We start from the raw sequence: 15977 nt of genomic DNA on the forward strand, positions 1-15977 counted from the left end.
AGGCTGAATATAGGGCATCTGCAGTGCTCCTGTTCTGTCGGGAAGTGGTTAATAGGAGCACTGCAGATACCCTATATTCAGCCAGGCTGAATTCCAAATAGGGCAGAAAAAAAAAACAGTCCTCAAGCTCAGGGAAGGGGCAGACAGACAACCAGAACACCCCCTCCCCTTTCCCAGCAACTACTGCACTCCAAAACTCCGACCATTTTAATTTTTGAAATTTTCCAGTAGCTGCTGCATTTCCCCCCCTCGGCTTATACTCGAGTCAATAAGTTTTCCCAGTTTTTTGTGGTAAAATTAGGGGCCTCGGCTTATATTTGGGTCGGCTTATACTCAAGTATATATAGTATATTACATAGGGCACATTCATATCTGCGTTGTTTGTCTGCATTCCTCTGTTTCAACATAAGAACAGAAGAAAAGACTATATTTAACTCTCTTAGGCTATTAACTTAACGTAACATAATGAAACACACCAAAAAAAACACTACGGAAATAAATCATGGTGGAAACGCATTGTGGTTTTTTTCCACATCGTTTTCCATTGCGTTTTCACAGAGATTTCCTCTGTAGACTTGCCAGCGTTTCTGCAGGTATATTTGACATGCTGTGATTTTCAAAACATGGGCATTTTGTTTCTAAAGCGTTTTTTTTTTTCTTTTTTCTTTTTTAAAGATGTGTTTTGCTACATATGGCCTTGGCAAATCCCATCCACACGTTGCAGGAAAGTACAAGCAGCAGACCCACTGCGATCTCCAAAACTGGTGCAGTTTTGGAAATTGCAGCATGTCACTTATACCTACGGAAATGCCAGTGGTTTCCATATAGGTATAATTGAAACAGAAAGTCCACAAAGGAAGCCACGGCGGACTTTCTGTGAAAAGTGCTGCAGGAAAAACTGCAATGCGTTTCTTTCACGGTTTTTCCCATAGTGCATTTTGTCTCCGGCTCGCTATGTGTTCCCCTTATTAATTAATGTGTTAACTTTATCTAACAGACTAGTACAGGGGTAGGGAACGTACGGCTCTCCAGCTGTTGCAAAACTACAACTCCCAGCATGCATACTGGCTCTGCTGTTCTGGGAACTCCCATGGAAGTGAATGGAGCATGCTGGGAGTTGTAGTTTCACAGCAGCTGGAGAGCCAAAGGTTCCCTACCCCTGGACTAGTAGAATACCCGCGGCCTTGCTCACGAAAAATATGTTAAATTGTTGGTTATGCTAGCTAACGTAAAATTTTCTGTGTCACTCTGAAATTGACATTTTCAGAGCTACAGTAAATCTTTTTTTCCCACTTTAAATTTTTATTATTTTGGCATTTTACTAATTTGTCGTAACATTTTTTTTTCATTTCAACATTTTTATTCATTTTACATATTCAATACATATTATTTAGTATAAACTATTACAACAATTTTTTGAACAATTTCTTTTAATAAAATTTCTGCCCCTTACACAAACATATAAAAGATTTACACCCAATTAACAACATAGTGCAACCCTCCCCCCCTTCCTCCAGTGTAATCTATAAGTAGTTCACAGACAGTTACACAACTATCTATTGTGGTGCTTTTTGGTAACAATGTTTCTGCTTTTACCTTGATGTTTCCATATTCCTTCCTTCTGTTTCCTTATCCAATTCTTGTAAAGACGACATTCCCGTTGCTCTGATGTTTCAGCTGCCTTACATTTAGCCTGTCTCATCCGTTTCTTTTCAAGCCGCGAGTCACGTTGTTCACTTGTCTCAGCTCTTTGACACAATTTTGTGTTCTTAGCTTTCAGATGAACTTGCCCATAGATGGTAGTTTTTGGGCAGCATTTTAAAAACCAGTCCTTAGTATTCTGACCCTTTAGTATTCACGTGACACTGATAAGGGATGTAATAGGATAATATTAAATCCAGAGCAGCCCTCACAGTATTACTAAGACATCTCAGTAATGAGAACCGCCTCACAGGCAGACTTGTGTAGTTGCCCATAGCAACCAATCAGAGCTCAGCTTTCACTTTACCTCAGCAGCTTCAGTGATGAAAGCTCCTGTATAGTCAGCAATAATCACAATCTTACTATCAGGCAGTGTTCGCCTGACCAATATGGCTGCTCAGTAAGTCTGCTTGCACACTACAGTATTTTTCACGGGTCTCCGAGTCATGGATTCTACAGCTCTGTGCAGAAAAAAAGCCTCCCCATATAACTCTATGGGGAGGCCTTTTTTTCCGTGCATCATCTAACGTGGATTCCGCGCTAATTCCACGCGGATTCGTGTCAAAATCCACAGAGCATTTTGCTCCGTGTGAATGCACCCTTTGCCTCCTAGGGAAAACGCTCACTTTACCTCAACTAAAATTGACATGCTGCATTGAAAAACTCATGCACTTTTGAAAACACAATATTTCTGTAGCATATTTTCCTACAGTGTGTGGATGAGATTAACCAAAATCTCATTCACTTTTTCACATTGTAAAATTTGTTTCCACAGCAGTCAAAACGCTGCGTTTTTGCAACATATCCCTTTATCTTTAGGTTGAGGCTCCACCTTGCGGAAATGCAGCTTTTTTTTTGTTGCAGATTTTGCTGCATTTTTTTGAGCCAAAACCAAGTGCTTCCTATATATTTCCAATTCATTTTGTGGACAATCTTGTCTGAGGCATCAAAAATCGCAGCAAAATCTGCAACATGCAAGGCCTTAGTCTTAAAGAGGACCTTTCATCAGATCGGGCACAGGCAGTTCTATATACTGCTGGAAAGCCGACAGTGCGCTGAATTCAGCGCACTGTCAGCTTTCCAGCAGTATATAGAACTGCCTGTGCCCAATCTGATGAAAGGTCCTCTTTAAAGATTTTCTGTAACCATCTGATATGGTATTCTTATGCGGACAGGCTGCATACGGATACCGGCGGTTTGCTTTAAAAACTGGTTCAAATGAATGGGTTTTGAAACTGATTGCTGGCAAGCCATCCCTATACAGTTTTTCCGAGGATTTAGGTGGAAACTCAAAGCGGTGCAGGTGTGAATGCCGCATTAGTGGGTTTTTTTTTGTCTTGATCAGTTGCCAGTGGATATGATCAGCAATGCAGGAACTTTCTGGACTGGCACTTGTCAGTCTTGATTTCCTGATTGTGGACATCTTCTCAAATATGCAACATCACTGCCTTATAACTTGTCCACAATAAGGAAATCATGACTGGGTTTTAGAATACAGAAAGTTTTTTCATTCATGGTATCCATTCACTCCCCGATTTTCAAAAGTCCGTTTTTTATTTTTCAGTTCACAGAGCTGTATGAAGTTTTATTTTTTGCAGGATAAGATGTACTTCTTAATGGCACAATTTAAAAAGATCAGAATAGGTGGAATTGGAGAAAAATGCATATAAATAAAAGGGCCATTTGCATGCAAATTGCTGAATAAAAGAGTCATACTTTGAAAATTGTAAAATCTCCACTACAAGGTACTGTGGTTAGGTTTATAAAGATTTTATCACTGGCAGACTTCCTCCCATAATTCAGTGCACTTTCTGAGGCATCTTTTTTGCAGAGTAACTGAACAGCTTCTGTGATCTCACCACGCAGAATCTTTCAGAATGGAGTAAAGGTAACCAGAACCTCTTAGGAACTTTGGTAGCATCTGGCCATTGCTCCTGAGTGGTGCCAGTGATATATGTGATCACATGAACTGGGTCTCTGCTGTGTACGGGTCCATTCACACGGAGGAATTTGGCGCGGATTCTGTTTTCCGTGCGGAACCCATTGAACTCAATTGGAAAAAAAAGCTTCCCATTGATTTCAATGGGTTCCTCGAGGAAAACGGAACCCATTGAAGTCAATGGAAGGCTTTTATTTTGCATACAGATTCCGCACCCGAATACGCACCAAACTCCTCCTTGTGAATGCCCTCTAAATCTGCAGAGACTCTGTGACTATGGTACTCACTGTGTTCTTATGCTGGCACAATATATTAAGTGCCCACATTTGCAATACTTTTACAGCAGATGTTGTTAAAGGGTTGTTCTATGAAGCTCAACAAGTTTTCATGGATTTTATTTTCAGTTTGTGCCCTATTATGCACTTACCTGCAAAGGTGTATAGACTTTCTTATATATGAGTATATATTAGCGCCACCTATGGGTGGGAGTGTTTCATGGTGCGTACACTGCTTTAATGTATGTGCTAGCCAATATACACAGGTGACAATGCAAACTTTAATACTGCTTGTCTGCCTTTAACTGACATGTCCCTACACTTATATCTGTCTGGTAGATATGCATTTCCCTCATGGCCATTGTGACGCTATGTACAGGACTGGCACACAATGCCTTGGTTTCTGTACATGTATTGTAACTTGGTTTACAAACACAATAAGCACCAGAACAAGCTTAAATGGTGAGTGGCAGCCTCTTAAACTTACTGTACATTGCTCAAATGTGGTATGGTTACATTTCTTTTGTATATCTGTGTAAAATTATTGTAAGTATATTTTTGGTATTAATTGTGCATGTTGTTAGTTATGTTACACTTTTACACACACTGTGGATATGTATAACTCAAGGTTATTTGAATGTTTGTTTTTGAAAATGGGTTAAGGGTTCTAAGAGGATAGAGCAGGAAAGCAGACAATAAAAAGTATTGCGCCTCATCGCTTGTATTGTCGTGGGATGTCATTCCAGGGTAAAAGGCACATATTTCTTCTATTGGTACCTCTGTCCCTTATGTGGTGATGGTTTGGTTGGTGGGTGTTTTATCTGGCTGCCTCTGGCACACATGTACCTTCTCTTCTCTTTCTGTGCATGTGCACTGGAGGGCATCCTTTGGATGTGTTGTCGCATCATTACCTCGCAGGACTATGCATCTGGGTTGGCGCACGCATAGTAAAGGTCACACACCAAAAATTTTGTTTTATCCATTAGTAGAGATGAGCGAGTACTATTCGAAACGGCTGTTTCAAACAGCACGCACCCAAAGGAATGAATGGACATAGCCAGGGGGTTAAGCGGCCGGCCACTGGCAAAGTCCGCGTGCCGGCCGCTTCCATTCATTCCTATGGGTGCGTGCTATTCGAAACGGCCGTTTCGAATAGTACTCGCTCATCTCTATCCATTAGGATTTCTGCATTGGACAGATGATGAATGAATGTTTCATTTATCATATGATTGCTGCAACAATTTGCAATATGTAAACAGGCAGTTATTAACAGTTATAGCACAAGCTCCTTGAGTATCCCATTGCTATTTCTCAGCAGCAGGGTTGCAGGTGGTGTCCCAACACAGCTCGGTACCGTTCTTGGCTTAAAGAGGACCTTTCATGGATTTGGGCACAGGCAGTTCTATAGTGCACAGAATTCAGTCAGCTTTCTCGATCTGTTTCCCGGGTAAAGAGCTATCAGTTTGTGGCGTCTTTTGACTGCAGGCTAGTTGGTTTCTTTATACTGCTAGAGGGGTGTCCCAGAGAGATTACTCACATATCTCACTGGGCACAATCACTATCACTCACCAAACTCCCAGAAGTAAGCAAATATCAAAGAAGAGAGTTGTCACTCTGCAGGAATATCTGCTTGTAGTATTCTTTTTATTTCATATAAATAGTAGAGACTCACATCAGGAATGTCACCAAAATTCAGTGTTTCAGGTAGCAACATCAGGCATGAGGTAATGTCTCTGGTGAAGATATGCTTCAAAACCGGTGGACCTCCAGGGAATGGGCATTGAGATAGTCAAGACCTATAAGAACTTGGGTGTGCTCCTCAATAATAAGCTGGACTAGACTGATCACCTGGATGCGCTGCACAGAAAGGGTCACAGCAGGCTCCACCTGCTCAGGAGGCTGATGGCCTTTGGAGTCCAGGGAGCACTTCTTAGGGCCTTTTTCAAATCTGTAGAGGCATCAACCATCTTTTTCGTTGTGGCCTGCTGGGGAGTAGCATACCAACCAGGGACAGCAGTAGACTTGACAGGCTGATTAGAAGGGCCAGCTCTGTCCTGAGGAGCCCCCTGGACCCTGTGCAGGTGGTGGGTGACAGAAGGATACTGTCCATGGTGGGTTCCATGCTAGAGAATAACCCCCATCCCATGCCTGAGACCATGATAGCACTTTGCGGTACTGTCAGTGACCGACTGCTTCCCCCTAAGTGTGAGAAGGAGCGCTATTGGAGATCCTTCCTCCCAACTGCAGTTAGGCTGTACAATCAACACCGGGTTAAATGTAGATCACTCCACACAGAGAACTGAAAGATCCTGAAGTTGTGATATGCCTCCTATTCTTTTCTTTATTCTTTTATCTGAGCTTTTTATGTTGTATTCTTGTATTATTATTGTATTATTTTATTATCTATGCTGCTGTAACACACTGAATTTCCCCATGGTGGGATTATTAAAGGATTATTTTATCTTATCTTATGGATCCCTTTAGCGGCCTTCAGCCTGGAATCATGACCCCTCTAGTGGACCCCATTCCATAATAACGTACCTATTGCACCCTTATTCAATAATACTCCCTCTAATGGCTTCCAATGTGTAGGAAACCTACTTTAGTGTCACACAGTCTTTAATAATGTCCCTGCTGGTGGCTACCCAATTTGATAATAGTGCCCCCTCTTGTTAAAAAAAACAAACTCACCTATCCACATTCCCACAAAGTCCCTGGGTGTCTGCAATGCAGGTAAGGCCTAGCTCACATCTTTGTTCGGGATTTCCTTTTGGGGAGTCTGCTTGGGGACCCCCAAACAGAAATCTATCCGCATAGAAAAGCGGTCTGTGTGGTTTCCACTCAGTTTAAGCATACGGAGAGAAAAGTCCTGCAAACGGAAACCATATATAGTCCATAGACCATTATAGTCTATGGGATCCATATGTTTTCCCAGGTAATTGTTTTTCTATGCATATAGGTTTCCAGTCGGGAGGTCCCCAAGCGGACTCCCGGAACGGAATCCCGAATGCAGATGTGAATGAGGATTAAGATAGCCTTGCTATGTTTGTTTGATTTCAGCTTAACATAAAATTGTGTATTAATCACAATATAATATAATATTACTCATAATAATATCCATTATTTATATATGTCTCTATACTTTGTAAAGACTTTTTTTGTGCTTTTTCTTTGCAAACATAGATTCAGTTGCCATCAACACAGAATATTACAAAATGTCACTAAAATAATGAATAGACAGATATACATTGATACAAGCATGCCGCCTGTTATTGGGCTACAAATCCCACAGTCAACTGCCAACAGTTGTCTATTAGAGACATCATGGTGGGAGTTCAAGTTCAACAACAGCTGGAGGCCATGAGTCTGCCAAAATCTGATATACTCTAGTATAGAATGTCATTTTTATACTATTCAACCAATTATAGTCATATATTTGGTTTTTCTGGGATAATATCAATTAACGTAAAAGAACTAGGTATTTATATTGCTCATGTTTACCAATAATATGGTTTGATTAGTAATTGAACCTGCTTATGAAGCATAGAAATGCCTATATATATACTCAATAGGGTACATTAGAGCTAGTCAAGTCAAATTTCATTTTTGTAAATACAGGACCTGAAGACCCCCAACCCCTATTTGACATCCCAGACTTAACTATGTAAACAAAAATATTTGGAAACTGTACCATCACATGTAAAGTGGCTTGCAAAAGTATTCATACCACTTGAACTTTTTCACATTTTGTCACCTTACAAACTTAAATGTATTTTATTGAGATTGTAATTGATAGACCAACACAAAGTAGCAGATAATAGTGGAGTGGAATGAAAATGATACATGGTCTTCAAAATTTTAATCAAATACAAATCTTAATAGTGTGACATGCAAAGTATTCAGCCCCCTATATCAATACTTTGTAGAGCCACATTTCTCTGCAATTACAGCTGCAAGTCTTTTGGGGGTCTGTCTCTACCAGCTTTGCGCATCTAGAGACTGAGATTTTTGTCCATTCTTCTTTGCAAAATAGCTCAAGCTCAGCCAGATTGGATGGAGAGCGTCTGTGAACAGGAATTTTCATGTTTTGCCACAGATGCTCGATGGTATTTAGGTCTGGATTTTGACTGGGCAATTCTATCACATAAATACTCTCTGATCTAAACCCTTCCACTGTATCTCTGGCTGTATGTTTAGGGTCATTGTTTGCTGCAAGGTTAATATCCTTCCCATTCTCAAGTCTTTTGCAGCCTCCAACAGGTTTTCTTCCAGGATTACCCTGTTTTTAGCTCAATCCACCTTCCCATCAATTCTGACCAGCTTCCCTGTCCCTGCTGAAGAAATGCTTCTTCACAATATGATGCTGCCACCACCATGTTTCACAGTGGGTTGGTGTGTTCAGGGTGATGAGCTGTGTTACTTTTCCACCACACATAGCTCTTTCGATTTATGCCCAAAAATTTTTTAAACTTTGGTCTCATCTGACCACAGCACCTTCTACCACATCTTTGCTGTGTCATCTATATGGCTTGTGGCACATTGCAAACAGCACTTATTATGTCTTTCTTTCAACAATTGTTTTCTTCTTGTCAACCTTGCCAAAAGGCCAGATTTCTGGAGTGCATGACTCAAAGTTGTCCTGTGAACAGATTCTCCCACCTGAACTGTGGTTTTCTGCAGATCCTCCTGAGTGACCATGGGCCTCTCGGCTGCTTCTTTGACCAATGATCTCCATGCTCTCTCTGTCAATTTGGGTAGACGGCCTTGTCTTGGTAAGCTTGCAGTTGAAGAATACTTTTCCATTTTTGGATGATGGACTGAGCAAAGCTCCTTGGGATGCTCAAAGCTTGGCATTTTATGTTTTTAGAACCTAACCCATCTTTAAACTTCTGCACAACTTAATCTCTGATCTGTCTGGTGAGTTCCTTGGTCTTCATAATGCTGTTTGTTCACTAGTGTTCTCTAACAAACCACTGAGGCCTTCACAGAATAGGTGTATTCATATTGAGACTAAATTACACACAGCTGGACTCTAACTAATTAAATGACTTCTGAAGGCAACTGATTGCACTGAATTTTATTTAGTGATATCAGTGTACAGGGGGCTCAATACTTTTACACGTCACACTTTTCAGATTTTTATTTGATTAAAATTTTGAAAACCATGTATCATTTTACCTCCACTTCACAATTATGTGGTACATTGTGTTGGTCTATCACTTAAAATCTCAATAAAATACATTTAGGTTTGTGGTTGTAAGGTGACAAAATGTGAAAAAGTTCAAGGTGTATGAATACTTTTGCAAGTCACATCCCATATCAAAACCATGGGCATAACTTCATCTACTATTGGAAAAGCTGTTCTGAAGAGTTTGGAGTGTATCTGTGGAGATGATCTTGGAGGAAAATGTTGGACTTGGACTCAACATTCTAATTTATCCCAAAAGTTTTTGATGGGGTTGAGGTTAGGGTTCTTTGCAGACCACTAGAGTTTCTCCAGACCAAACATGTCAAGCTATGTCTTTAAAGATTTATGCATTGTGTACAGATTTAGAATCTCTTCTCTCACATAACACCAAAAGCAAGTTTGCACATTGTATAATGTTTGACATATAACCATTTTAAGTGAACCTCATTTTGTCTACATCATACACCAGTCTGTATAAAGTAACATTCAGTGAATATTAGACAGAAACAGCTCTCAATATGGCTGCAAAGGAAAGAGTGAAAAAAATTCAGGAATTCACAGAAAGGATACAAAATTCATTAATGCCACAAATCAAAGAAATCAAAAGCTGATCTGAAATGTGAGTTACGTTTTAAGACTGTCAGGTAGTAAAACACAAGCAATTACACTAGAGAATAGATTTCCATTAGTCTAGAGTCTGGTGATCATGTGCTGTATACCAGTCCAGCTGACACTTGACATTGGTGATATTAGGCTTGAGTGCTGACATGACCTCTAGAGGTAGTTTTGAATTCTGTATGCAACTAATGCAAGAGGAAAGACGATTTTAATGTACTCCACCAGTACTCCACTGCATTGCCTTGGCAATTTCATGAACTAACCTTTGCTAGAGTAACTGTAATACCTGAACTAAATAGTGTCTTCACATACTTTAGGTAAAATAGAGCCATAGCGTAGGGGTGCTGTGTAGGGGCACTACAGGGAACAGTATACTATGTAGAGGCAACAAGGATGCATTATACAGTATGGTGGCATGCAGAGACGTGGTTAGAGGCATGGCTTATCACACATAAAATTGTCAGATTTTGTCCCTCTTTCTATGATATATAATTTATGATAGTGCCTTATATTTTTAGTAATGTTAATTCGAAAATTGTTTTAATATATTTTTAAACACTGATCTTTCTGATGATTTGAATAACAAATAGCGAACTAATTTCCTTATCATTATCATTACTATTTTTAAGAAACACAAATTAATGATAATAGATAGAGATGAGCGATCAGCGTTCGATCGAGTACATGTTCAATCGGATATCATGCTGTTCACGAGATGTTCACTAAAAATTCGATTCCCCTCCCACCTTCCCTGGCGCTTTTTTTGCACCAATAACTGTGCAGGGGAGGTGGGACAGGAACTACGACAACAGAGGCATTGGAAAAAAATCGGAAAAAGTAATTGGCTGGCTAAATCAGGTAACCTCCAATTTATACGAACAGTGGATTTAATATCCGGTTCATATGAGACTGTGAACTATGTGATTGTGAGACAGGGACAGATGTACAGTCAGGGTTAGCTAGGGATTACTTTTATTTAGGTGGGAATGTCACTCACACAGCTCTTTGGGGCTCTATCTGGTCAGGATCCCTGTCAGCTTGCGTTATGCGCAAGCTGACTTTTTCCCCCTAGGAATGCATTGACCAGCGTTGATTGGCCGAATGCCATACAGAGTACAGCATTCGGCTAATCAACGCTGGTTCTGCCGGAGGCTCGTCTGTGAGGAGGCGGAGTCTAAGATCGAACCAGAATGGAGACTGCTGTGGACGGATCTTAGAACGCCTCCTCCGGCAGAACCAGCGTTGATTGGCCGAATGCTGTGCTCTGTATGGCATTCGGCCAATCAACGCTGGTCAATGCATTCCTATGCCGAGATGTAGCAGTGCTGGCCGTGCGCTCAGCTCGACTACTCCGGAGATGCAGCTGAGCTGAGCGCACGGCCAGCACTGCTACACCAGAGATGAAGCAGAGCCAGCAGCAGGGTTCAGCGCATCTCTGATGCAGCAGAGCTGAGCGTGCAGCAGGGTTCAGCGGTTCTCCAGTGTAGCAGCGGTTCTCCGGTGTAGCAGTGCTGGCCGTGCGCTCAGCTTGGCTGTATCTGCAGCACTGCTACATCTCGGCATAGGAATGTATTGACCAGCGTTGGTTGGCCGAATGCCATACAGAGTACAGCATTCGGCCAATCAACGCTGGTTCTGCCGAAGGAGGTGGAATCTAAGATTGGTCCACAGCAGTCTCCAAGGTAGGAGAAGAATAGCCTTTCTTAAGGCTATTCCAACGTGTTACTCATAAAAAAAGGGTTTCTATGATAGGATCCCTTTAAAAAAGTTATAACCTTCAAAACTGCATTTCACTGGAAATTAAGTCTGTCAGCAAGAAATCACTATCAAATTACAGTGACAGTACCTTATAGAGCTGGTCCTACACTTTCCAAAAAAGTGTAGCCATGGGGGTAACAGATGATAGACCTTTCCTCATTCATCAGCATATTGTAAATAGGGGGTAATTTGAAATAACCAAATACCCTCTACCAAGAAAATAAACACATTGTTGGTACTTACCATATGCATTAGATACACAATGGGGGGAATTTATTGAGTATGGTGTACACTATGTCAGTCTTAATCAATTCCACTCCTTGCATGAGATTCATCAGAATTTATTAAGAGCCTCTGACCTCTTCTGGTGCATCATGGGAAGTCCTGTGCACCATAATGGAGACCTGCACCAGCCAGAACTAGAACTGCTAGAACTCATGAGTTTTCTGGTGTAACCCCTGAACTGTCTTGATGTCCCAAATGACAAAGTGGCATATCTTTGGAACAAATCAGGGTAATGCCCTATGATGCATCATTTGTACGTTTGTTTTTTTTGCGTAGATAGCCTAGTAAATTTCCCTATATTTTTGCAAGAGTTTGCTGTCATATTTATATGTTTGGGTACATTAGAGGAGATTTAACAATAGCATTGACAGATACAGTCAATTCCAGTCAATTGTCTAAATTGTGCCTAATGTATTACAATATGGACTATGTATTACTCCATGTGAATCCCATTTTAGGTTTTCTTGTGCTATCATGTGAATGGCACTTATTTACACTAATGTTTCTTAACATGTTCTAATTTGCAAAAGAATCAAAAACATTTGGTGCATTTTATATTCTTCAGATGTTTAAGCATGGAGATCTTACATTGTCATACATACAACTGAAAAGATTTTTATTATACAGCCTGAAACACCATTGAATGTATAATTACAATAGCACTCTCTGGTTATAACATGAATTATAACAAATTATGTTAGATATGTATTCAAGTCAATAAAAGGTCCACACTGCAAGTAAGAGAAGATAACTGGAAAACCTGATTACTTGGGGGGATCCTGTGCAACGGATAAAATGAGCAGATGAGACCACTATTGAGTTAATGAGCATCTGTCACAATACACATGAATATTCATTAGCAATTTTACCCCCTGCTTAGCCCTATTGGAATATATAATTTAGTAGTATCCTGTAGCTGAGTGGACTGGCAGAATAACCGTAATGTTGAATGTTGAGCAAGATTAAATGTGATTGGTTAAACTTTTCTACTAAACAAACTCCTTAAGCCTAATGGGGTTTTCACATGAACATAATCATATTTAAATGTAAATGTATACAAGTTAAACATTTTTGCAAATATAAATCATTCAGATTTGCTCTAACCATCTTATAGGTGATAGACTTTTGTCTTGATCAGCTGGCAATGGATATGACTGAAGGAACTTTCTATGGCACTTGTCAGAAACCCAATTAACATGGCTTATTGGGAAGGGACAGTGTATGCATGAGAAGATAACCTGGACACAGTAAGGAGATTATGGCTTGCTTTCTGATTAAAGTATAGAAAGTTCCTTCAGTCATAGTGATATCCATTGACAACTGATCCATATTTTCTCAAATTTTCCCTAGATTAGAGAAAATCTTTAAAACTTTTAACTTTTTAAAAATTGCTTATATTTGTAAGTTTTTGGGGCAACATGGTGGCTCAGTGGTTACCACTGCAGCCTTGCAGTGCTGGAGTCCTGGGTTCAAATCCTGCCAAGGACAACTTCTGCAAGGAGTTTGTATGTTCTCCCCATGTTTGCGTGGATTTCCTCCCATACTCCAAAGACATATTGAGAAAGGAAAAAATGTAAATTGTGAGCCCTATATGGGGCTCACAATCTACATAATTAAAAAAAAAAAGATTTTTAATTTCCAATGAACTGAAGTAGAATATGTTCATGGGAAAACTCCTTGAAGAGTTTCAAACTCAAGGAAAAATAGTGAAAAAGACAATGAAGACAAACAGAAGGCTTTTCATCCTATTCATGGAGGATTAATAGTACTATGAATTTCTGTAGGACTTTTTCCATCAGTTTTCTAGAAGTCCATCAGGATCGCATGTTTTTTATGGGATCCACCATAAAATGTTTCTTATTTATGATATTATTTGTGAAAGGAGTAGGACAAGGGGGGCTTCATGAAAAGAAAGTGAAAGGTAGGGGTGCACAGAGACAATATATGGACTCACCTATTCTGGTTGCTTTACCTGATGTCTAGTATATAGAAGAAAAGCCTATCCACTGGTCTCGGTTCCCATCTAATTGTTCAGACAAGAGAGAAGATGCCCTTTGTGTAACATGACATCAACTTTGTATAGAAGATACAGATTTGTTTATATCATAACAACTTACTTTGGACCAGGTGTCTTTGTCAGGTTTAAGAAATTTTTCTCTACTATATCCAATTGTTGTAGAGCAAAAAAAGAGCCTAAATTACTAAAAATCTGTGCAAATTTAATTGAGAACTATCAGGAGACCATGTGATAAGCTAAAATTGATTCTAGCTCTGAAAACAGTGACAGGTGTTCTATAGATACTTTATACATAATGAAATGCTCATATTGAATGGATAGAAGTTGTAATAAAGTTCTTTCTTTGCTAAACATGATGGAGCAGAACTTTAAGCTCCTCCCTTACCAAGACTATAGTTGGTTATTACCTTGTAGCCTTCTTTTCCTCACTGGTGGTTAGGAACTTATAATTATGAGGAACTTTAAAGATAAAAGCAACGGTTTTGGAAATCGCAGCATATCTGCTGCACATATTTTTTTGCAAAATGGAATCCCATTCACTTTGCAGTGATTGTAAAACATTGCATTTTAATGTATTGGGGGGGGGGGCCCTGCGCAAATCTTTTGAAAGTGGGCCCCCCAATGCCTCCATAACTTAATTTGATAGCTCCATGCTCCACTATAGTATTTAACCTCTCTCTGTGTCCTAAGGACAAGGTGAAATCTCTGCCAGCTGCCCGGAACAGCGGGACATCATCCGAAATGTCTCAATGGATCTGGGATGGCTGAGGGGGCCTCTCAGGGCCCGGTGCAGTTGCACCTATGGTTATAGCGGCCCTGGCGGCAGCAGTGATCGGTTATCATCCTACACACATTGTGCAGGCAACTGGGATAATTGCCGGTCCCTTCTACCACTTAGTGCAAGGCATCAGGACTTGAGGACAGTGGGCAGGAGATGATAATACCACATTAGGAAATATTTTTTCCTAATTTTTCTTGTTATAGTCAGCTGCTGTCCATCTCAGACCTTGATGGCAGACCCCCTATCAATAGACCTTTACTAAAAGTAGTTGAGTACCCCTGTTCTAGGGAAACTACTGCCTGGGAAGAAGAAAGCACTGTGTTGGTCCACGCATGTGTGAACAGTGATTATAGCAGAATCTAGCACAACATCCAAGATATTTAAAACTTCTTTATTAGAACTTGTTAAAAATACCCACACCGCAACAAAAGCTTTTCTTTTGAATCAGTACATCTTTATTCTTAGCTAGATCTTGAAGTTTTATATATTTGGCTGTTGTGCTGGATTCTACCACAGCTATCCTGACTTGTCTAAAGAATTATTACATTTCCCATAATATAACAACTCTTGAACATCTTTTCATATTATTCTGTGTAGTGATATTCTCCTGAATAAATTATTCCTCTACCTAAATGAAATAAATTGACAGCTTGGTGGTATCATTCTTCTTGTTTTAAGAGAGTGCGCACTATACAGTCTGGTGCTGTCCATTATTATTATTGTTTATTTATATAGCACCATTAATTCCATGGTGCTTTACATTTGAGGATTTACATACAGTACACAAAATATACAGGTATATATAATACTAACAATGACCGACTGGCACAGTGGGATAAAGGACCCTGCCCGCCAGGGCTTACAATCTATGAGGGAGAGGGGTAGAGACAGAAGGTGAGAGGGGGAGACTGTTCAGGTGGTGGTGTGGCGACAGTAGTGTTATTGGGGATTGTAGGCCTTCCTGAATAGGTGAGTTTCAGGGCCTTCTTGAAGCCTGTGATTGTGGGGGTCAGTCTTATGCATCTTGGTAAGTAGTTCCAGAGTATGGGGGATGCATGGAAGAAATCTTGGAGACGGTTGTGTGAGGAGCGGATGAGAGTAGAGCGGAGTAGGATATTATTGGAGGATCTGAGGTTACCTGCAGGCAGGTAGCTGGAGATTAGGTTGGAGATATATGGAGAGGACAGGTTGTGGATGGCTTTGTATGTTAACATTAATAGCTTGAACTCAATTCGCTGGGCTATGGGTAACCAGTGGAGGGACTGGCAGAGGGGAGCAGCCGATGAAGATCAGGGGGAGAGGTGAATTAAGTGAGCAGCACAGTTTAAAGTGGATTGGAGAGGGGTGAGGGTGTTTGCTGGGAGTCCGTGTACAAGGGTATTGCAGTAACCTAAGCGGGAGATTATGAGGGTATG

The sequence above is a fragment of the Leptodactylus fuscus genome, chromosome 3 (genome assembly GCF_031893055.1).
Source record: "Leptodactylus fuscus isolate aLepFus1 chromosome 3, aLepFus1.hap2, whole genome shotgun sequence".
Classification (NCBI taxonomy): domain Eukaryota; kingdom Metazoa; phylum Chordata; class Amphibia; order Anura; family Leptodactylidae; genus Leptodactylus; species Leptodactylus fuscus.